Below are 23342 nucleotides of genomic sequence, written 5' to 3' on the forward strand. Positions count from 1 at the left end.
TCATTAAAAAATGTAACTCTGGATAGTAAAATGTAATTTAAAATTTATGTTTACTCCGAACCCGCGTGGCTCAATTCCTGGATCCGCCATTGCCTAGGGTTCGAGTCCTCATCTCAACAATATGTTGGGGTATTTATATCTGGACTGTTTAGCCTTGTATCCAGCTTCTTAGTTGGTATGCCCTGTAAACTAGAGCCTAACAGAGATTGATCTTGTACCAATTATCTTTCCTAATATAAAAAAAGAGCATTTTTTTTTTTGGGTAATGTTATATGTAGCTCTTAGGGCTATATATAAGCATTAAATACATTTCTTTAAATGGAAATAATTTAAGAATTCAAGATACATTTTCACATCAATTGAGGTAATAAATGCTTGATTCAATATTTTATTTCCATTTTAAGAACCTTATACATAGCCCTAAGGGCTACGTATATCATTTTCCTTTTTTTTTTTACACTTTTTCAAACTTATATATCCTTTTTTTTCCCTCATACTATTTATGACATTCTATTGTTATATACTCACTCTGATTTTTCTATTAGTTTACTCATTTTCTTTCATGGGTTATTTTTTATTACTTTATCCACTTTTTTTTTTGTTTTGAAATAGTCCCACTAATTGTTTATTATTATATTTTACTTCTTACTCCACTTTTCTTGACCGACAACATTAACTTCAATACAATATGTTAATAAGTTAATTCTTTCTCTTTCCTTCTATATGATTCATATACCTAATTTTTCTAAAACTATGTACCCAAAAAAGTGAATAAACTAATAAAAAAATATATATAATATTTTCTGTATAATATTTTGCTTTTTGATAGAGTAAAACAGAGAAAAGTTTAGTAAATTGGATAGTTCAACATATAAAGATTTCATATGATATAGGCCCATTTTTTCCTTAACCTTTTGCCATTGCTATGAGTGAACAAAAATTGTTATTCTCTCTCATAAAAAGCAAGCGTTTCACCTTACCTGCTAATGGATTTGATTCGAGAGTGTTAGTATATATCTGATTTTAGGAGAATTTTCTTGGTTACCATCTGTTCATCTACTTCCATCCCACCGATGCAAGGTACTTTTCGGTTTGCTTTCTTTGATTTTTTGTTGATATTTTCTAGTTATAATAACGTATGAACTCTGTAATTATTTTATTTATTCTCAATCTTGTCTTAATGTTTCTTCATCAACCTTCATCTTTCTCTTTCCTCCTATCTATCTTTGATTCCTCCTTAATTTTTTATTGAGAATCGCAACCTAGCTGGACTTTCAAATCTTTCCTTGTTTCAGATTTCACAAGCTATGGTTAAGATTGCAACTAGCGGTAAATATTCATCTCCACTTTCATTCCATCTTTTAGAAATTAGATCTACCGTGTTTTTTTCAAAAAATAAAATATAATGTATGTACATGTTTTGTGTTGATGGTTTGATCTCAAATAATCTACATATTTTTGGATTTATTTGGGCGTGTTCTGTAGAAATTATGTCGAAATGAGGTAAGTAAAAGTAGACCTTGAAGCACATGTCATACCAAGCGTCTGGTCTCTTGGTAGTAAAAGTTTTCTCATAAATGTTAGTTTGACTTACAGGTTTTTTCACATATTTTTGGATTCATATGCTTGATGTTTAAAGATTTTTTGTTTTGTTTTTGTGCGTTGTAGAGCTAAACATGGAACTAGAGTTTGGATAGTGGTACACTATGTTTTGTTGAGATGCGTGGTGCGTTTTTATTGATTTTAGGCAGTGCTTCATGACATTATTGTTGAATTAGTCGTTATCAATTTTAGCTGGTTTAATGTATTGACATAAATGTGAGATTTCGGCATGTGTTTTTGGAATTACGATAACTGTAAGAATAATGACTTGAATGGTGCCTTGAAGGTGTTTGGTAGAATGCATGAAGAAAGAATGACATAAGGCTAACTTTGAATGGACATATTTCTCAATCTAGAAATGATTTTGAGGTGATTCAAAGTGGAGGTGATAGCTTGTTCCGAGAGCTTTCCAACGATAGGTCATATGCCCGATTCCGATAAGAAACGAAGAAGTTATAGCTGTTTTAAGTTTCGCCCGATCGGGTTGGGCGAGGAAGCCCGATCGGGCCCGCAACTATTTGCTGGGCAGCGTGTGTTTGTGGCTCGCCCGATGGCATCGGGCCATCTCGCCCGATCGGGCGACAGGCCGAATTACGACACGGGCTTCGTTGCCCGATCAGGCCCGGGAGCAAAATTCTTCGAGCATTAAGCGCCCGATCGGGCAGCTGACCGGGTAACGTGGAAACGCGTTTTCTGAACGGGGGTATAAATATGTATTTATATCTTAGGGTTTTAGACGACGAATTAGCCTAAATTCTCTCTGTAATCTGGTTTTCCTCACATAATAAAATATTCTCTGCCGTGGATGTAGCCAAATTGGTGAACCACGTAAATCTGTTGTCTATTTTTATTGTTTTTGCATTCATAATTTGTTTCTCTATCACGTCCGTTATAACAAATTGGTATCAAGAGCTTTGGTGTTCGATCTGTGTGAGAAAGATGTCTGGGATGAGTGTCAAAATCGATAAATTTTCTGGGAGGAATAGTTTTAGTCTGTGACAGATCAAGATGCGGGATTTACTGAAGCAACAAGGGTTGTGGGCACCGTTGGCAAAGAAAGCAACGGATTCAGTCACCGCTGAGATGGCCGTTCTGGAGGAGAAGGCTCATTCAACGATTATGCTGTGTCTGGAAGATGACATAATCACTGAAATCGCGGAGGAGGAAACCGCATCTGGTCTGTGGTTGAAATTAGAGAGTTTGTACATGACAAAATCTCTAACCAACAAGTTGATGATGAAACAACGTCTGTTCAGCCTGCGTATGCAGGAAGTACGTCTCTAAGGGATCATCTAGATAAACTAATACTATCTTGCTAGATCTGAGAAATATTGATGTAAAATAGATGATGAGGATGCTGCTTTAATATTGTTGGTATCTTTGCCTATATCATATGAGAATTTTGTGGATTCCTTTATTGTTGGTAAAGATAGTCTGTCGTTAGAAGAAGTAAGATCTGCTCTGCATACTAGAGAGATTCGTCATAAGGCGTCTGGTACAGGTACAGGCGATCAGGCTGCTGGATTAGTAGCCAGTAGTAATGGACAGGAGAATTCGGGGAAAAAATCCAGGAAACCGTTTTCTAGAGGTCCTAAATCTAGTGATGTCTGTAATTACTGTAAGGAAACGGGGCATTGGAAAAGGGAGTGTCCTAAGAAAAAGAAGCAGGAGGATAAGAATGAAGGTTCTGCTGCTTTGGCAGAAACTGGAGGTGATTCTGAGGAAGATCTGGCCCTAGTAGCTAATAGTCAGTCACATTGTCAGGATGTGTGGGTTCTTGATTCTGGGGCATCTTGTCATATGTGTCCGCGCAGGGAGTGGTTTATGAACTATAAACAGGTTGATGGAAGTGTTACTATGGCCAACAGTGAGGTCTGTAAGACAGTTGGTATAGGGTCCATCAGAATTAGGACATGTGATGGCAAAGTTTGTACTTTGAATGATGTTAGGCATGTTCCACAGGTCACAAAGAATCTGATTTCACTTAGTCTGTTAGACAAGAAAGGGTTCAGTTTCAAAGGTGAAGGTGGAGGGTTGTATGTCTACAGGGGTTCGAAGATGATTCTGAAAGGGGTTAAACGGGAGACATTGTATGTGTTGCAAGGGTCTACGTTATCTGAGTCTGGGGTTGCTACATTGGTTGTTTGTGATAGTGTTGAGAAACAGGTGGAGCACAGAGGCACTCTAGGTTGGAGTGGTGGTTCACGTCAGGGAGAAATCTGTCAACACTCACAATTTGAATCTGAAATTCCGTGTTCTTCGTCATCAAAGTTGGGTCAGTCAAAATTGACTCCTGGTCAGCATGAAATCTTTAGGAACTCTCCCCAAAGGGACGGTTGTGAAGACATGGTGGGTTTTGCACTGTATGTCGGAGAGGTGAATATTTTTGGGCCGTCCAAGGAAGGTGTTACTTGTGCTAGGAAAGAGTATAAGAAACACATCTGTTCGAATCTGATTCCACAGGGTAAGTTCCAAGGTTGCTTGGACTTACAAGTTGTTCGTGATTGTTAGTTGCCCTCTTTGGGCAATTCTGGGGTCCTTAGGGACTAATCTGGTCTGGTTGTTTGCTGGGACAAATCTGGTGTAGGGAGATTCTGGCGTTGTGATCAATGCATCTGGTTTTCTGGCTTATTGTGAGAGGATTCAAGTCAAGGTGGAGATTTGTAAGAATAATGACTTGAATGGTGCCTTGAAGGTGTTTGGTAGAATGCATGAAGAAAGAATGGCATAAGGCTAACTTTGAATGGACATATCTCTCAATCTAGAAATGATTTTGAGGTGATTCAAAGTGGAGGTGATAGCTTGTTCCGAGAGCTTTCCAACGATAGGTCATATGCCCGATTACGATAAGAAACGAAGAAGTTATAGCTATTTTAAGTTTCGCCCGATCGGGTTGGGCGAGGAAGCCCGATCGGGCCCGCAACTATTTGCTGGGCAGCGTGTGTTTGTGGCTCGCCCGATCGGGCGACAGGCCGAATTACGACACGGGCTTCGTTGCCCGATCCGGCCCGGGAGCAAAATTCTTCGAGCATTAAGCGCCCGATCGGGCGGGTCTCGCTCGATCGGGCGGCTGACCGGGTAACGTGGAAACGCGTTTTCTGAACGGGGGTATAAATATGTATTTATATCTTAGGGTTTTAGACGACGAATAGCCTAAATTATCTCTGTAATCTGGTTTTCCTCACATAATAAAATATTCTCTCCCTCTCTGCCGTGGATGTAGCCAAATTGGTGAACCACGTAAATCTGTTGTCTATTTTTATTGTTTTTGCATTCATAATTTGTTTCTCTCTCACGTCCGTTATAACAATAACGATTTGAGACTTTTGGTGTATGAGTGAGTTTCTTATTGGATGAAACTTTTCGTTTTAAGTTTCTAATAGAGTTAACCGAGTCTTAGGATGATTAGATTGATTTGAGTCCACGAATATCGGTAATCTGGGACTTTTATCTTTGATTCTTAAAAGAGCACGATGGATAGGTATAGCTAAGGGAAATTATATATATGGTGCTAATAGATGGCTATGGTTTGTGCAATTGTACCTTTTGATTTTTATATTGGGAAACTTTGTGGTTCAATAAGGCAAAGCTGGATTATAAGGTATTGTCTCTAAAGGAAATGAACTGAATTTGGGGTAGGCAAATGGCTCTAGGAGTCCCTCTTATCCTTAACATTTTGGCAGTTACATCTTTTTAGCTTACAAAAATACGCAGACATGTATTGTAGTCACCTGAAATACATATCAAGCTTTACCCTTTTTTCTATCAATTTCAGATTGTGTCGCATTTTACTTAATTATTGCTTCATTTGCTCTGAATTAGATCGAATTTGGTTTAGTTTCAAGCATGTCTTATTGTTTGTTCATCAACATTCATCTTCCTCTTTCCTTTGATCTATCATTTTTTTTCTTTTTTCCGCTTAATTTTTAATTGAGGTTTGCAAACTAACTATACTTTTATTTTATTTTTCTTTTTCCGAATTTGCAGCTACAATTAAGATCGGAATCAACAATTTATTTTCATTAGGTTCTAAAATTTGATTCTTTTGTTGCAAGTTTTGGGATTTAAAATTGGGTGATTTATGATGTGTTTTCCATTTTTTCCTTGGCTCTAGGAACGATTTACAAATTCTGATGTGTGGTGTTGCTGTTGCTGCCCTTGGAATGTTGAGCACCATTGCCCCCAGTCTTGCTATTGATGCTTATGGTCCAACCAGTGACAATGGTGGACGTATTGCTGAGATGGCGTGGATGAGCCATTGGATTCTTGAGAGAAACGATGCCCTTGATGCAGCAGAGAATACAACTGCGACCATTGGGAAGGTATCTTCTCATTCCTAAGAAATGCATTGGTCTTTTTCTGCACCAGAGAGCTCAATGTTGATTTTTGATTTTCTATTAGCAATGCATCATATTTTCTAGCCAATGTTTTGCATAGTAACTATGGATCTCCTTAGTTCTAAGGATGACTTAGTGTCTGTGAGCTTTTGCATCTATATTATAAATGTTTTCCAACAACAATACATCATAATTCTATATGGGAAGAGGGGTAGGACACCAAAATATTAGAAACCCCATTTTACCCTCATTACATCTCTATTCTAATTTCTAACTGCTTACTCTAATTTCAAAATAAAAAAGGAAACTACCTAATTAATTTAAAAAATAAAAAAAAGACATTATAAAAAAAACCATCAACAATTCAAATATCTCTAATTTGTTAAATATAATTAACAATTAATTTAATTTTTTACATTCCCAAAAAAAAATTTATACGTATTTTCGCACGCATCGCGTGCATATAAAAACTAGTACATCATAATGTGATTTCTACTGAGATTAAACTGCATAAAAGAATCATGTAATGATACATGGTTAATGTGATAGGTTCTCATCTTATATATTTCTTCTTGCAGGGATTTGCTATAGGATCTGCAGCCCTGGTATCCTTATCTTTGTTTGGTGCATTTGTCAGTCGCGCAACTATTTCAATCGTTGATGTTTTGGCTCCTAAAGTTTTCATCAGGTTGATTGTTAGTGCCATGCTTCCTTACTGGTTATCTGCAATGACTATGAAGAGTGTGGGTAGTGCTGCTCTTAATATGGTGGCGGAGGTCCGCAGTTCAACACCATCCCGGGTCTGATAGAATGAACTGTCAAGCCTGATTATGCCACTTGTGTTAAAATCTCTACTGATGCATCTATCAAGGAGATGATCCCACCTGGTGCGCTGGTCATGCTCACCCCACTTATTGTTGGAGTCTTCATTGGTGTTGAGACCCTATCTAGTGTTCTACCTGGATCCCTTGTTTCCGGAGTCCAGGTAACGCTAGATAGGGTCAAAATGAGAGTCAAAATGATAGTGTTCAATCAAGGCTACTCCTTTTTACTTGTATCAGTTTACCATCATATTACCTCTATACTTAGAGTCAAAATGAGAGTTACACTGAAATCTTTTTTAATTTCTATTTAACTTGCATATGAACTGTGAAAAAGTTAGTATATCAATAGTGAAAAAAGTTAGCATATGAATAGAAAGGTCAAAAAGTGTTGCTAAATATTTTTGAAAAGGAAAAAGTTATAGATAAAGAGTGGAAAGGACATTTAGAGAACCAATTTACGGTGTAATGATATTTGAATACATGGGTCTTGAATACTATTTTTTGGGTCGGTTTATCTGCCCACATTGTAGATTGTTGGCTTAATTATGCGAAGTGCATTATCCGATCCTAACTAAAATCGACTCGAGCCAACCCGAAGAATAGTATTCAATAGATGGTAGACCAAAATATGACTAACCATTTAAATATGACAGGAACCTAAATTATCTAGATTGACCATGTTCCAATTTCGTGTGTGTTCGTTGAGTGTGTTTTGAGATAGTTTTTCTTTCACTTTATAAAATAGACCATTGTTTTCTAGATTAGGTAGAACAAAAAGATATTAAATGGAAGTTTTCTTCATCTTTATCGCTTTATGTAAATGAAAATCACTTTGATTGAATCTTGAAACTCAAGACTGTCGTATGATAGAGATTTAATTATATGACGACATACTATATATGTTTGTTTTTCCCACTCTATTAATATGTTTTGTTCCTGTACCCTTTCTCTCACTCCAGGAAATAGTCAGTTTTTTTCTGAATATGTTGAGGAAACTTTTCCCAGATAGAGCCTTTTGTTTTAAGTAGTCCTTCTTGGTCTGTGGAAGCAGCACATGTCAAAGATTAGTCCTCTATTATTATGTTATTATAATGAAGCTGCTTGATATTAAGAAATGTACATTGTGTCAATAGAACTGTGCCCGATATTTAAATTGGTTTTGTAATCTTATTGACAAGGTGAGCATCGTATATAATTGCAAAATTGAGGAAAGAGAGAAGAAACAAAAGCAAAGTTAAACAGAGCAAGCGACTGAAACTTATGAAAAATCCATTGCCAAATGTTCTTAGATTTTAATGTTATGTGTTAATTTGTTTTAACTTCTTCCACCATTTTAAATTTATATGTTGATATGAGTATTATTGGGAAATCTCAACACTTACAAGGCTTCTATACATTTGATTATTAGTTTTACATTTAAGAACTGGAAAAAGTAAATTTAGGGACTTGAAGTTTTTTAGCAAATATATTGCTTATGTTATAATGAAAGATACTCTTTTACTTATTACCTGATTTGGTCCTAACACGTTTTATAAATATGATAGCATAGTAATTCATTGCTCCAAAGGTATTTTTTTCCGACTAGCTCCTTTTAAATTCTTTGGCTTATTCGCATGTGAATTTGGCTAACTTTTTGGGATTTCAGGACCCGACCAAGTCGAAGGCGAAGAAGCGCAAGGAACGCACTGAGGACAAGGTGGCCCAGACGGAGAAGGCCTTGGCCAAGGCCCGGGCCGGGAGGGAGTTGGCGAATAAGGCTAAGACCGGCGCCTCAATCGACGAGTCGGCTCTAAGGCTGGGGAAACCGACCTCTCTCTTCACTCCTCTAACTTCCGGCCTCAGGGAAGTCTCAAATACACTCCTCGATCTCTTGTCCCCGATCGGGCGGTGCGAGACCAGACTGCCGAGCGGTTCTTGTTCCTTTTACCGAGCTAAAACACTCGGATAAGAACAAGAGGTCGAATGACGCTATGAGGATAATCTGTACGAACACCGACCGGGAGCACATCAACCAGACTCTCGGCAAGATAGAGACGAATGAGCTTTATCGTTCATGGCTTGACGTAAGTTTGTTGCCCAACTCCATTTCCATTTTGACTCTTTTCTTCTGTTCTAACTTTTTTGTTTTGCCACTTCTCCATCTGCATGTCCAACGTTGCGGAAGACCGACAGGCCTTGCATGATGAGGTCGAAAAGTTGAGGCAGAAATCCCATAAGCATTTTGAAGAATTACGCAAGGCCGAGAACAAGAAGCGGATTGTCGAGTCGAAGTTGGACGACGCTTTGAGGGCCATTAAGAAAGATCAAGAGAACATCGAAGTCGAACGGGTTCAATGGGCGACAACCAAAGCGGACCTTGTTATGGCAAGGGATGAGTCCCTCATTGGTAAGACCGATGTCGAGGCTCGGATGGTGAAGGTGAACCAAGACTTGGCTAGGGTCAACTTCAAACTTAAGACGGTCGAGGTGAACGCTGCCTTGGCCATGAACAAGGCTACTTGATGTGAGGAGTAGTGGTTCACCCATTGGTAGACCACCCAATCTTGCGATGCCTATAACGAGGAGGTCGACCATGTGTCCCACAAGATGGGTGAGGACGAGGCCCTTGAGCGGTTGATCTGTGTGTTGGCTGAGTCCTGTGCCTCAGTTGAATGGAATGACATCTGGTCCAAGTACCAGGACGCATATGAGGCTGAGGCGGCTGAGATACGTGCTCATATTTCCCTTGAGGAGGAGGAGGAAGGCAATGATAATGACGGAGCCGAGGCCTCCAAGGCTGTTGATGTTGAGGTTGCGTTAGACCTTCCTCCTAGTTCTTAGGCTTATCTTGTTTGTACTTAGCCTTTTTCTTTTGTAATGACCGTCGATCTAGTCGGCTTGTTTCATGTAATCGAACTTATTTTTTAATGAATGTCACGTCTTGCTTCATATAACTTGTTTATCATTTGCAATGTTACTTCTTTTAAATTGTTTGGCCGACTCTTTGCTTTTAATCCGACTAGCTCGTGTTCTATTTGCTGATCGGACTGGTTAAGTCCTAACAAACTGAGTTTTAAATTCATTACAACTTGTTAAGTCTTTGATTAATTTAGTCAAAAAATCAATTATGGCAGGTAAAGCCCTATTATCCAACTCGTTGCAAGATAGGCCGATTGTCGACTGATTAAGTCTAATTGATTGAATAAATGTTGAACTTATTCGGACTGGTAAAGTCTTTAGTCCGATTCATTACAGGAAAAGTCGAATGGCTACATTTTTCTTTTGATATATTACATATGCCCCCATTGCTAGTGACAAACATACAAACATTACACATAGAATTTTTTTGAGGTTATCTGCGTTCCAGGGACGGCCAAGGATACCCCTTCAGGGGATTCCAGTCCAAATGTGTCGGGTTTAATTACTTTCGTCACTTTGTATGGGCCACCCCAATTAGTGCCTAACTTTCATTTCAAGTGTAAGAGTTTAGTAGCTTCAACTTTCCGAACTGCCCAGTCCTCGAGCTGGATTGGTCTAGCCTTTACTCCTCGACTCAATTGTCGGGTGACTTTAACAATGCATTGCCCCTAGCTTCTGGTAGTAAATCCAAGTTAATGGGTTTTTCTTCTTCGTTCTTCTCAAATTCTTAAAAAGTCATCAGGCGAGAGGCACAACAAAAATATCACCCTTTTCCGTCCGCCAAAAAATCGGACGCTAAAAACGCGGGATCGAACGCTAAAGAGATTAGCGTCCGTCAACGTACGCTAAAAGGCTGATGCAAAACCCCTGGTCGCTAAGCGGACGCCGAAAATTTAGCGCATGGAATTTGAGATTTAGCATCTGGTTCTAATGGCGGACGCTAATTAGCGTCCGGTTTAATTAAACACAAGATTTTGAAGAAAATTAAAAAAAAACACCCAACCCAGAAAACCACCCATCTGACCCACCCCATCCAAACCACCGACCCAAACCACCCCATCCAAACCACCCGCCGCCGCAAAACCAACCCCACCCAGAAAAACCACCCATCCCGAAAACCCAAATTACCCAGAAAAAACCCCCACCCACCCAGAAAACCCACATGCCCGAACCCAACCCAACCCACGAAACGAAAAACCAGAATAACCCACCGGATCCACCAAAAAACCCACCCACCCACCCACCCTAAAAACCCTAGATACCGCACTCACCCGGAAACCTGCCGCCGCAAACACCAGAAAAAATCAAACAAAATTATCAAACAATAAATCCCCAACAAAAAAAGACAGAAATAAGATAAAATAAAACGAAAATTTTGAACAATAAAGACCTATTTGAAGATCTAACCAAAACCAAAAAAATACCAACGATGGATGGTGCGGAGTTCAACGATGGCTTGTTGGCGGTTGAGGCTTTGTTCGCATGGTGGTTCAGGAGATCCAAAGAGGGGATTTAGGGTTTGAGGGTATGAGTAGGTGGTCCGAAGAGGAGAGAGAGGGGAGAGAGGGCCGCGTAGGTGAGAGACGGAGAATGAGGGTCGCGTAGGTTTGGCAGGTGAAAGAGGAGGGAGTTAGGGTTTGGGTTGGTTGGGGGAGGGAGGGGGGGTTAGAGGAGATGTGTTTGAAGAGGAAGGGGAGTGAGGATTGAGAGGCTTATATGAGGAGAGAGAAGGCAAAGGGGTAGGAATATGGTCGATTCTATTTTCATATGGATTATCATTACCGTCCGCTGTTTCAGACGCTAATTAATGGAATTCGGACGGTAATTACCGTCCGTTCCAAAGACGGACGCTAATTTTAGAAAAACGGACGCTAATTTGCGTCCGATTGTTATCCGGCGGTAATTTTGAATTTACCGTCTGCTTACGGTGCCCGACGGTAAATTCTGACGCTAAAAGCGCTGATTCTTGTTATGAGGGTATGTCGACCTCCACTGGTAGCACCGCTTCGCTTCCGTACACTAGGCGGAACGGGGAATGCCCTGTGGCTTCTTTCGTGGTGGTTCAACGTAATACTCTGTATTTATGGTAAGTTAATGTTTATACTTTTATATAAGTTTATATTAATAAAGAGAAGTTATATAAGTTATTTTCGTTGCATTTGTTTAAGTTCAGTTAGTAGTTAGTATTAAAGCCTTTAACATTATCACGTGGCGATAATATTTCTCAAGTTTCTCAAGTGTTTTATATTAAAATATATTTTCCAAAAGAGAGAAATTTGGGGGTGTTACAAAGTAATGCGATAGAGTTTTGCGCTTTTAACTTAAAACGCTATTTTTGACCTAATTTTGACTTATATTATGAGTTATTAAGTGAGCCAACTTACTTTAATAGAAAGAATTTGGTATATGTATGTAAATTAATTGCTATATTGCTTACTTGTTTGCTTCAAGTTTCGAGGACGAAACTTCTTTTAAGGGTGGGTAATTTGTAATACTCCGTATTTTTGGTAAGTTTATGTTTATACTTTAAGAAATTTTATGATTATTAAAAAGACTTGTTTTATACTAAAAAGGCTTTTAAAATAGACTTTTATAAAAGATTTTGAGTATTTAAAAATAAATTGTAGCCCAAATAGATGTTGGGCCTAAGTTTACAAGTTTTAAAACCCAAGTACTTTGGTAACAAAATTCTAAAATTTTAAAAGAAATCTATAAAGGTTTAGAAAAGAAAAGAAGAAAAAAAATCATATTATTCTGGCGCGCGGTAAACTCAAGCAAGTCAGTTAAATGTTTATCAAACTTTTGTTACTTTTTCCTTTTAACTTATCTTTTTTTATTATTTTACCTTCTATAATTATGTATTATGGGATAATTTATATCTTCTTCAAATCTTAGTTGGATAATCATAAATATTAGTTAGATCTTAGCTAGATTAGTTTATCTTTTTCCCTGTATTCATCTTTTAGTTTCGTAGTCCTATTCCGATTCTACCTATCCAACTAGTATAAATAGGGGTCTCCACCCATCATATTCTTCACACCAAATTCGAGAAATAAATCTCTATTCTCAAGTTCAAACTCTCTCTTTTTTAGCCTACCATTTCTCTTCTCCATTAGGAGTTATTAATTTTCAAGGTACATGTATATCTAGATCTTTAATAATTTTTTTTTGATAAGTAAGTATGAGGTATTATATTTCCAACAGCAAAAACGAGTATAACTCATAATCCCTCCTCAAGCAAACCATCTAGGATGGACTCCAAGTCTCTAATACTAACTTTCTTAGGCAGACAGCTTAGACGCCTAGCCTTCACTATACTTTGTATATGCTTTACAGTATAATCAATGCTACTCACTTTATACAACAAGTAAGCTTCATTTCTAACTTTCCATATACAGTATGCCACAGCTTCCAGAGCAGCAGCCTGTATAAGCCTCTTTACCTTGGATCCCTTTCTTCAATGATTTGAGTAAAACTCAAACTCTGATTCAAATACCACACCATTGCTTGATCCTGCTTACACATTCTTTACTAAAATGACAAGTGAAAAACATTTTTGCAACCTCAGTATAATGTGTTTTAGGAAAATATTTTGGATTGAAGTCCATGTTTTTATAAGTTTTATTATGAACTACATGTGTTCTGTATGAACATATTTGAATTTTTATTAATTTTATTATGCACTTGAATCATGACTTTAGTTCAATATTATTATAAAGTTTGATCTTTGAATCTATATTTATATAACTTACAAGGAATTTGATATTTAAATGCTTGTTTAAATATTTAAAAAGAAGTATTCTTTTATATTTAAATATTTAAAAAGGAGTGTTTTTGAAACATTATTATTTTTCAAAGATTACCCCTTGAACGAGTTATTTTATTTATACCTTTATATGGCTAAGTATATAAGAATCATTATTCTTTCAAAAGGAGGATCATTTCCGAAGGACTTTTATTAGATACATGATCTTTTATGATCGCAATTATTATTTATCCATCATATTCTTTTTGTATAAGTCATGTAGACAAGATAGTAACCCCTCGTAAGGAATACTAAACTTAGGGTCTGTTCTCTTCGGCATAAAACAGCTGAACTGAACTGAACTGAACTTATTGAAGCTGAACTGAACTGAACTGAACTTATTGGAGCTGAACTGAACTGAACTGAACTGAATTGAATTGAATTGAATTGAATTGAATTAAATTAAATTGAATTAAACTGAATGTTATAAATATACAAATAATATTTTAAACAATAATAATATGAATATTAAATAATAATTACAATGATAGGTAATAATAATGAATAATAATAATAATAGTATTTTGGATATTTTTAAATGATAGTTATAAATAAATAATATTAATAATCATAAATTATTAATAATAATAATTAATGATAATAATGATAATTAATAATAATTATTTTTTATTATTTGTATTAATATATTAATACTTGATGATGATATATAATAACAATAATATCTAAGAAGTAAATTAATATTACTATTTTAATAATTAGATTTAATAATATAAAAATATTTAGTAATAAAAATAATGATTGGGTCGGACCGCGAAAATTACATCATAAACTGTCTTGATGAGATTTGATTGGTTTATGGGCTAAAAAAAGTGGGTTTATTTGTGCTTTGACCTAAACCATGTTCCTCCTAATAATAATAGTAATAATAATGAGTAAAGCTATAATAAACAAAATAATATATAGAAACAACAATAATAATAATTCTACTTAATAGTAATGATAGATATTTAAATAATAATAATAATAATAATAATAATAATAATAAGAGTAATTAGTAAAATAAATTATACCAACATAATAATAATATTTAACAAAATGATTATAAAAGAATGGAGCTGAACTGAACTGAACTGAACTGATCTGAACTGAACTGAACTGATTAGAGCTGAACTGAACTGAACTGATTAGAGCTGAACTGAACTGAACTGAACTTATTGGAGCTGAACTGAACTGAAAATAAGCTGGGGAGAACAGGCCCTTAGGGGGTGTGCACATTTTAGGAAAGATACATAGCTAAGGAAAAATGATTTTATCAAGGTTTATATACTTTATATAATACAAATATTATCACGTATCCAGAAAAGTTTGTCAAAATTAAATATTTCAAAAGTTTAATCAAATAAAGTGTTTAATATTCCACATATACATGTAATCAATATTTTTACTGACACACTTTTGTTTTGTTTTGTTTTATGGATTTGTCCCTGTGATGTCCCTATTTTGGCGAACATAATTTACAGGTTGATATGATGCTTACTTCATATGGAGGAGCTAGTGAAGAATTATAATTAGTCAAGGGGTTGTTATTTTATTTTCTTTATTTTCATTATTGTCATAGTTGTATAATAAAGTTTATCTCTATTATATAAGGGAAGGGGGGAGCAATGGTGTCCTCTTTTGAAATGCCTATTTTACCCCCCTTCCTTTTCTAAATTACAATCGACACTCAAAGAAAACTACCGAAAATTAATTTACAACACTCACTCACAAATCACTCGCAAATCACTTAAAAGAAGAAACTTTACGAATCACTCATACAATTGAGAAAATCACGTTATAAAAATCACACATAATCACTCAAATAATCAGGACACTTTATTAAAACTTAAAATTAACATACAAACTAAAACTAGCTAATAACCTAGAACGTCAATACATACAAAAACATTTACAAAAAGTTACTTACAAATCACTATTCTCAAGAACCATTCACAATTAATGGTAGGTCATGATAAAAAAATAGAGGTGTATTTGTAGTGAAATCATAATTTAGAAGTTAGATAAGGAAAAAAATTATTTACTTTTTTTTTTGAAAGAAAAAAAAATAATAATAAAATAATAATTATTTACTTTTTTATAGTGTTTCCTATATATAATGAAACTTTTACATATATTAGGACCTATTTTTTTTATTATATAATAGCGATTAATTAGCAAGGTAAAAAGCTTATGTAAAATATCATTCAAGAATTAAAGTACAAAATACAAGGGAAGGGGGAAGCTATGGTGTCCCCGAATGAAGAGACTATGTTACCCCCTTCCCATTCTAAATTACAAATTCACTTACAAATCAAAGGGGGCTTCAAACAAAAATATCAAAAATATAATTATAACAATCACTCACAAGTCAACTAAAATCATGAAATTGTATAATTTACGTTATGCAAATTGCTAAAATGAGGAAACTTTACAAAAACTTAAAAATTCACTTACAAACTACAACCTATGAAAAAATTGACTTGAAATCAAAGTGTCTACTTTATTTACAATTTATGAAGTACTGTACTTAATTCAAAAATCAACTAAAAAATTATAATATTAGAAATCATAAATAAATTCAACAAAATTTCTATTTTGTTCATAGAATTTAACTTTGAAAAGTAAAAAAAGTAAAAAGAAAAAAAGAATGGTGAGAGACTTAAGTGACAGAAACTAAACCAATCAAATTTCGCAACTAAAAACAATTATACTTCGTATGTCTAATGTTCAAATTTTGACTCTTATGCCGAAGAAAATCGAGTTTCTATTTTGAAAAAAAATTCAAGCACGCATCGCGTGCAAAAAATTCTAGTCTTAATAAAGAGAAGTTATTTAAGTTTTTTTTGCTGCATTAGTTTAAGTTTAGTTAGTAGTTAGTGTTAAAGCCCTTAACGTTATCATGTGGCTGTAAAACTCCCAAGTTTCTGAAGGGTTTTATAATAAAATATGCTTTTGAAAAGAGAGAAATTTGGGGGTGTTACATTCGAGCCGACTAGAGTACCCCTGGCAGGTTATCAACCCATGCTCCTTTTGCAGCCTTTAAGGATTTTTTGATTCCTTTGAGGACTATCTTGTTGGCTACTCGGCCTGTCCATTTCTCTCACTAGTAGAATAAATAATGCTTATTGCTGCGGTCATAAAGTGGCCTATTGCAGCAGTTTTCGCCGCGCAGCAATTAAGGGGCAACAATATGTAATTGATATATTGCCGCGGTTTAATATCTGAACATATTGCTGCAGTTTCTAGGCAAAATCGCAACAACATATTTTATTTTATATCAAATTTATAAAGCATATTGCTGCGGTTTTTAGAAAACCGCAGCAATATGCTTTATTTAAGAATAATAAAAAGACATATTGTTGCGGTTGTTGCATAAAACTGCAGCAATATGTCATGATACAGGTAAAAAAAAAATTACATTAAATTTGAAAAATTAAGCCGCACAAATAACCCATCTATTATCCATCAAATTCACATAACAAATAAGAATCATATCTTTTTAGAATAAACTAACACCCATTCATTCACAATTACAAGATTAAAAAACAAATTATATCAGTACCTAAAATTACAAATTAAGAGAAACAAAAATGATGAAAATTATAAAAGTACCTAGAATTGAGGAACTAAATCTAAAAAATTATAACAATATGTAACTTAGAAAGATGATGAAAATCAGATCAAAATCAAATCTGAGAAAAAAAAAACTAAAAACGAAAAATCAGATCAAAATCAGATATGAGAAAAAAAAAACTAAAATCGAAAAATCAGATCAAAATCAGATCTGAGAAAAAAAAAACTAAAATTCGAAAAATCAGATCTAAGAAAAAAATAACTAAAAATCGAAAATCAAACTTAGAGGGTGACGGTGAGAGGTGAGGGAGTGAGGCAGCGACGGAGACTTCGATGAGAGGAGATACGGCGTCTTTGTCTTCGATGAGAGGAAGATGATGAGTCGGTGATGGATGAAAATCAGATCTGGTCATTTCGCGCATTAAACGTCGGTGAAGAGATGAAAGGCGGCGACGGGGACTTCGATGAGAGGAGATACGACGTCTTCGTCTCTTCTCTTCCTCTCTTGGCTTGGTCACCGACGACGGAGTCTTCGTGTGAGGAATTGAGTGAGGGAGTGAGGAAGCGGAGATGGGTGTTGGTGTTGGTGTTGGTGTTTGTGTTGGTGTTGGTGTTGGTGTCGGTGTTAGGTGCAAGAGGAAGAGAGTGGAAGGAGAAAGTGAGGGTCGAAGATGGTCGACGGTGAGAGGAGTGAGGGTGACGGTGAGAGGTGAGAGGATTAGTGAGGAGCGTATAACTGAACGTCTGAAAAGGATGAGAGAATGATGAGGAATAAGCAAACCCTAGCTGCAGTTGTTGCACGCCCTTATATATATTTTTTAAATATTTTTTAATGATATTTCTGCGGTTGTTCCAAAAACCGCAGCAATACATTAAAATATCATTTTTTTTAATATTATTTTAATATATTGTTGCGATTTTTGACGAAAATCGCAGCAATATGTCTGGTCAAAAAGTCAACTTTTAAAAAAATTTCCCTCTTGATACCATATTGCTGCGGTTTTTGGCCGAAATCGCAACAATATCTTTATTTTATATTTTACCTTTTCGTTTTATGATATATATTGCTGCGTACGGGTAAAACCACAGCAATAAGCAATTATTCTACTAGTATATGTGGCCTTGAAACGGCAGAAGACTTGGTCTGTATTCCGAATCGTGCACAATAATTTCGAGTAGGGCCACTGTTGAACTGTCGCCCGTTATCCGATATCAATGCCTTTGGTACTCCAAACCTGGTGATGATGTTCCTCCATATGAATGCTTGAACTTGCTTGTCCATTATTGAGGCGAGTGGTTCGGCCTCTGTCCACTTGGTGAAATAATCAATCATAATTATAAAAAACTTGCGTTGGCCTGAGGCTGGGGGAGAATGGTCCGAACAAGTCCATGCCCCATTTGTCGAACGGTAAAACTGCCTAGATGGTTGTCGGAGGATTGGCCGGTGCTTTAGGGATGTCCGAGTGGATCTGGCATGACGGACATCTTTTGACCAGCACTTGGGCATCCGTCTTGAGGGTAGGCCAGTAATAATCGACCCTGAGTACCTTTCCAGCTATATGGTTCTTCCTCCTTGGTGACTTCCACAGGCCTCTTGGTAGATTTCTCGTAGAAAGTAGTCTCCTTCTTCGGGTGTTACACATTTGAGGAGGGGGTGAGTAGAGGACTTTTTGTAGAGGTGGTCCTCGTGCCACAGGAACCATCCTAATTTGTGCTTGATTCACTCAGCGTCTTTGTGATCTTCAGGTAGCATTCCCTCTCAAGTATATGACCACTTCTTCCAGGTAGATGTTCTATCCAACACTAGTTGCTCTTTGGCGTTTATGCTCGGCTGAAGCAGTACCTCCCATATAATAGATCGAGGGGTTGATCCCTTTGCTGAGCCGGACATTCGAGCCAAGGCATCACCTTATTGATTTTACGACTTGGGTATGTGCTTGATGCTAAATTGGGAAAGCTTTTTGATGATTTCTTGGGATTTGGCCAAGTACGTTCTCATGTTGTCCTCCTTGATTTCATACTCGCCCGATACCTAACCCACTGCGAGTCGGATTTAGCTTTGACTGCCATGGCCCCGGCCAAAATAGATAGCTGAAGTCCGAGGATGAGAGCTTTATTCTCAGCTTCGTTGTTGGATCCCATTCAAATTTGATGGTGTATTCCATCTTTTCCTCGACCGGTGGCTTGAGTAGCAGACCAGCTCCCCACCTTGTTTTGGTGGAAGAGTCGTCCACCGGTAGTTCCTAACCTTTTTATTCACCGACCGAGGGTGTGGTGATGCACTCAGTGATGAAATCTGCCAAGGCCTGGGATTTGATTGCCCTCCTCGAATCATACTCCAACCCAAAATCTGCAAGTTGGTTCGCCCAATCCGTCATCCGACTAGAGTGGTTCCTGCTTTCAATTAACTTCCTAAGTGGCTGGGTGGTGAGCACTTTGATCTGGTGAGCTTGGAAGTACGGTTTGAGTTTTAAACTCGCCATTATGAGGGCGAAGACTATCTTTTCTACCTCGTTATACGTAGCTTCCACTCCTCGAAAAGCATGCCTGGTGAAGTAAACTGGGTGTTGCTTTTCTTCTCTTCCGGCAACCAACATAACGCTAAGTGCGTATTCTGAAACAACCAAGTAAATAAACAAGGTTTCCCCCGACAAGCGGGATATGAGCTCAGTAAGGGTTAATAGGTGTATTTGAGGGAGGCAAAAGCATGTTCAGTCTCCGTGCGAACGCCTTTCTCTTTAAAGCTTTGTAGACATATAAGCTTTTGTCTGCTGATTTAGAGAGGAAGAGTACGGGGGCGGTCAAACAACCGGTTAGGCGTTGCACCTCTTGTACGTTTCGAGGGGATTTCATTTCCATTACCGTTTTGATTTTGTCGGGGTTGGCCTCGATTCCACTCTCATCCTCCAAGAAGTCGAGGCACTTCCCCCCTTTTACTCCAAATACACATTTATTTGGGTTTAACATCATGCGAAACATTCTTAGTGTGTTGAGGGTTTCCCTTAAGTCTGAGGGGTGGTCCCACCGGCTTTTGCTTTGACTATCATGTCGTCAAAATACTTCAATGTTTTGACCCAATTGGTCGTTGAAGATTTCGTTAACTGTCCGTTGATACATGGTCCAACATTCTTGAGTCCGAATGGCATCATTATAGCAATATACCCCTTGGCTCGTAAGGAAGGTTGTATGGACTCGGTCCTGCTCTGCCATAGGGATCTGGTGATACCCTACATTTGTATCCATGAAGCTTAAGAAATTATGCTCAGTCGTTGAGTCGACCAGCCTGTCGATTTTGGGTAAAGGATGGTTGTCTTTTGGATAGGCCTTGTTCAGGTATGTGAAATCTACGCACATTCTACATGCTCCACTCGGCTTTTTAACCAACACAATGTTGGCCAACCACTTCGAGTACTCGCATTCTTCTATGAAGCCCGGCTCAAGCAATTTTTTTAACTTCCGCAACAGCCGCAACGTTCCTCTCGGGACCTTGATGTCTCAATTTTCGTTTGATCGGCCTGAACCCCTCTTTGATGTTTAGCTTGTGGCTCATGATTTTGGGGTCAAGCCCCTGACATTTCTGAGGCCTTATAATGGAGTTCATGACCATTCTATGGAGTATCTGGTTGCACACAAACAACTTAATTTTCAACCAAGGTACGCAAAGCTTTCCTACCAAAATTATGGAACAAATCAGGATTTGGAAAAGAAGATGGTGGCAAACTTATGGAGAAAGTGAAGAAAGAGGGAAAGGAAAAATTGTAATACCCCATATTTTTAGTATTTATTTAAATAATTAAATATTTATTTCATATTCATTTTCTAAAATAAATATTTTTAAGCAAAGGGTATTTTAGTATTTTCACTGATTTTTAATTATTTTGGCGGGAGTATGGCGCCAAAATTGGATTTGTTAAGCTTTTGGTATTAAATCCTAGTCAAAAAAATTCAGAAAACCAAAAAAAAAAAAAAAAAATTTTTTTAGGGGCCATATATTCCTACGGGATTTATGGTGATTGGAGGGAGTTTGTTTTCCTATAACTTCCAAATTTATGATGGAGGTTACAAATCTTGGTTTAATCTCCTAATTTATGGTGAAGGTTACAAACTATTTAATTTTGAAATTAAGTACTACCTATTCTACTCCTATAAATACCCCATACCTTAAGCCATCTTTTCCACACAAAAACTTTGAAGAATCCATACTCTCTTACTTCAAAGTTCTTCTTTCTCTTCCTATCTATTCTAGTTTTATATTTCTTATTCAAGTTTCAATTTTCTTTGGTTTAAGAAAAATATTTTCATATTTCTTACTCAAAAATATTATGCTCATGATAGGTCATTCATGTTTATTCATGATTAAGTTCATGTGGTAAATTACTTATTGGTTGGTTATAAGAAAGCTCAAGTATAAGAATAAGTGAAGATACTAGTATACTTTTGTGCAAGATCAAGGTACGTTATGTAGCTAGATCTTTTGAAATTGGTTTTATGTGATAAAGATTGTTTTATTAATGGTTGGATTGGTTTAGAAATTTGGTTTGAAATGGTTAATATTTTATTATTACTCTTGGAAGTGAAAAGAAGGAATGATTTTATCAATCATTTTTATATAGAAGTTTTGTTATCCTTTTTGGAAAATTAAATTATTTTTACAAGGAAAGGTTGATTGGTTTTTATGAACTTTGAATGTTCAAAAAGTTGTTTATGAGGAAAGGAGGTTTATTCATGACTTACAAGTCATTTTATTATTATTTCCGCTTGATTAATATCAAGAGATTCAAAGTCCACTTGTTGGCAATTATAGTTACCCCTTGATATAGCTCCGTGATGGGATGACTAGCTTGGGGGTGTGCACACTTAGCAAAATAGAAGGGGAGATAAGAAGAGGAATTGTTTTCAGGATTATTTTTAATCCAAGTTGTTTGGAAAGAGTTTATTCTTAAAAGGTTATTCTTGAATTATTATTCAAGTGTTTGGAAAGAGTTTGTTCTTAAAAGGTTGTTCTTGAATTATTATTCAAGTGTTTGGAAAGAGTTTGTTCTTAAAATGTTATTCTTGAATTATTATTAAGTGTTTGAAAATAGTTTATTCTTAAAGAGTTATTCTTGAATTATTGGTAATGGAGTTTTCGAAACGAAAAATTGTTATGAACTAACAAATGTGTTACTTATCTAGTACATTTCGTACTCAGTTTTATACTGACGCGTATTTCCTTTTTCCTATTTGGCTTTGCCCTGTTTACCTTTTTGGTAAGCAGATTTGCAGGTGAATTTTGGATGTGCATGGGAGCATACTAGGAAGGGGATCTTCACTAGATTAGATGTTTTCATTATTTTGAGTATTGAGACAATATTTACTTTTATTAATAAAAAGTATTATTATTATTTTTGGTTAAAGTCTTCCGCTGCAAGTTATTTGGTTAGTTCGTAGTTGGTTGCTGAAAGCGTGTTAGTCACGTGGCGGTAATACTCCTAAATTACTCAAATATTATTTATTAAATTATTTATTTAAAAGCAAGTAACTTGGGGGTGTTACAAAAACAAACATGTTAAAGGAAACCAAGGCCTATAATTATACTGGTACGTATAGGAAAAACTGAAAAGAGGAGGACAAAAGTGGCTCTTGGAAGAAAAGTTGCAAGAAGGAAAAGAAGAATGTAAGGCAGCTTATGGATGGTCACTAGTGGAAAAAGGACAGGAAGTAGGCAGTGGAAGTGAGGCAATACAAGCAATGTCAAGTCTGCAAGCGGAGGCAAATGCAAACTTAAAATATGGACGGACTGCAGGAATATCGTTACACGGCTGAGAGCTCCCCTTAAAGCCCCGCCTCAAATACGAACAAAATTATGGGATATCCTTGTCTTGCTTGGTAATTTTGAAATTTTTATTGTTATTAATGTCAGTAGAGATAAAGTTGTTAGAGCTCATGACCTAACCGTAAAAGCTAGGAGAGCTAAATTAGTTAACCTGTTGTTTATTTCTGCTTTATCAAAGAAAAAAAAAGTACAGTAAAATAGTGTTTCTCCTCAAGAAATTAAATTTTCAAGGTGGAAAATAAGGCCCAAAGGGGTTATTTTTCACCAAGTTGTCGGAGTTATTGTCGCCGGAAAAATTGCCGGAGTTTTTGATGGGAGATACTTGCTGATGAAAGAGATGTAGTGAGGGAGTGATGGAGATAACTCCGACAATTATTTCGGCTAACTTTCCCATCAAGAACTCCGGCAATTTTTCCGGCTAACTTTCCGACGAAAATATCTCCGGCAACTTTTCCGGCCACATTATTAATATTAATTAAATTTTATAA

The 23342-nt window shown here is 36.4% G+C and overlaps 1 pseudogene; it reads left to right on the top strand.

Annotated features, from left to right (window-relative positions):
- The first annotated feature begins 856 nt into the window (after positions 1-856).
- LOC125496853 (pyrophosphate-energized vacuolar membrane proton pump-like) lies at positions 857-9696 on the top strand (annotated as a pseudogene).
- Positions 9697-23342: the final 13646 nt, after the last annotated feature.

This window comes from Beta vulgaris, chromosome 4 (assembly GCF_026745355.1).
Source record: "Beta vulgaris subsp. vulgaris cultivar EL10 chromosome 4, EL10.2, whole genome shotgun sequence".
Lineage (NCBI taxonomy): Eukaryota > Viridiplantae > Streptophyta > Magnoliopsida > Caryophyllales > Amaranthaceae > Beta > Beta vulgaris.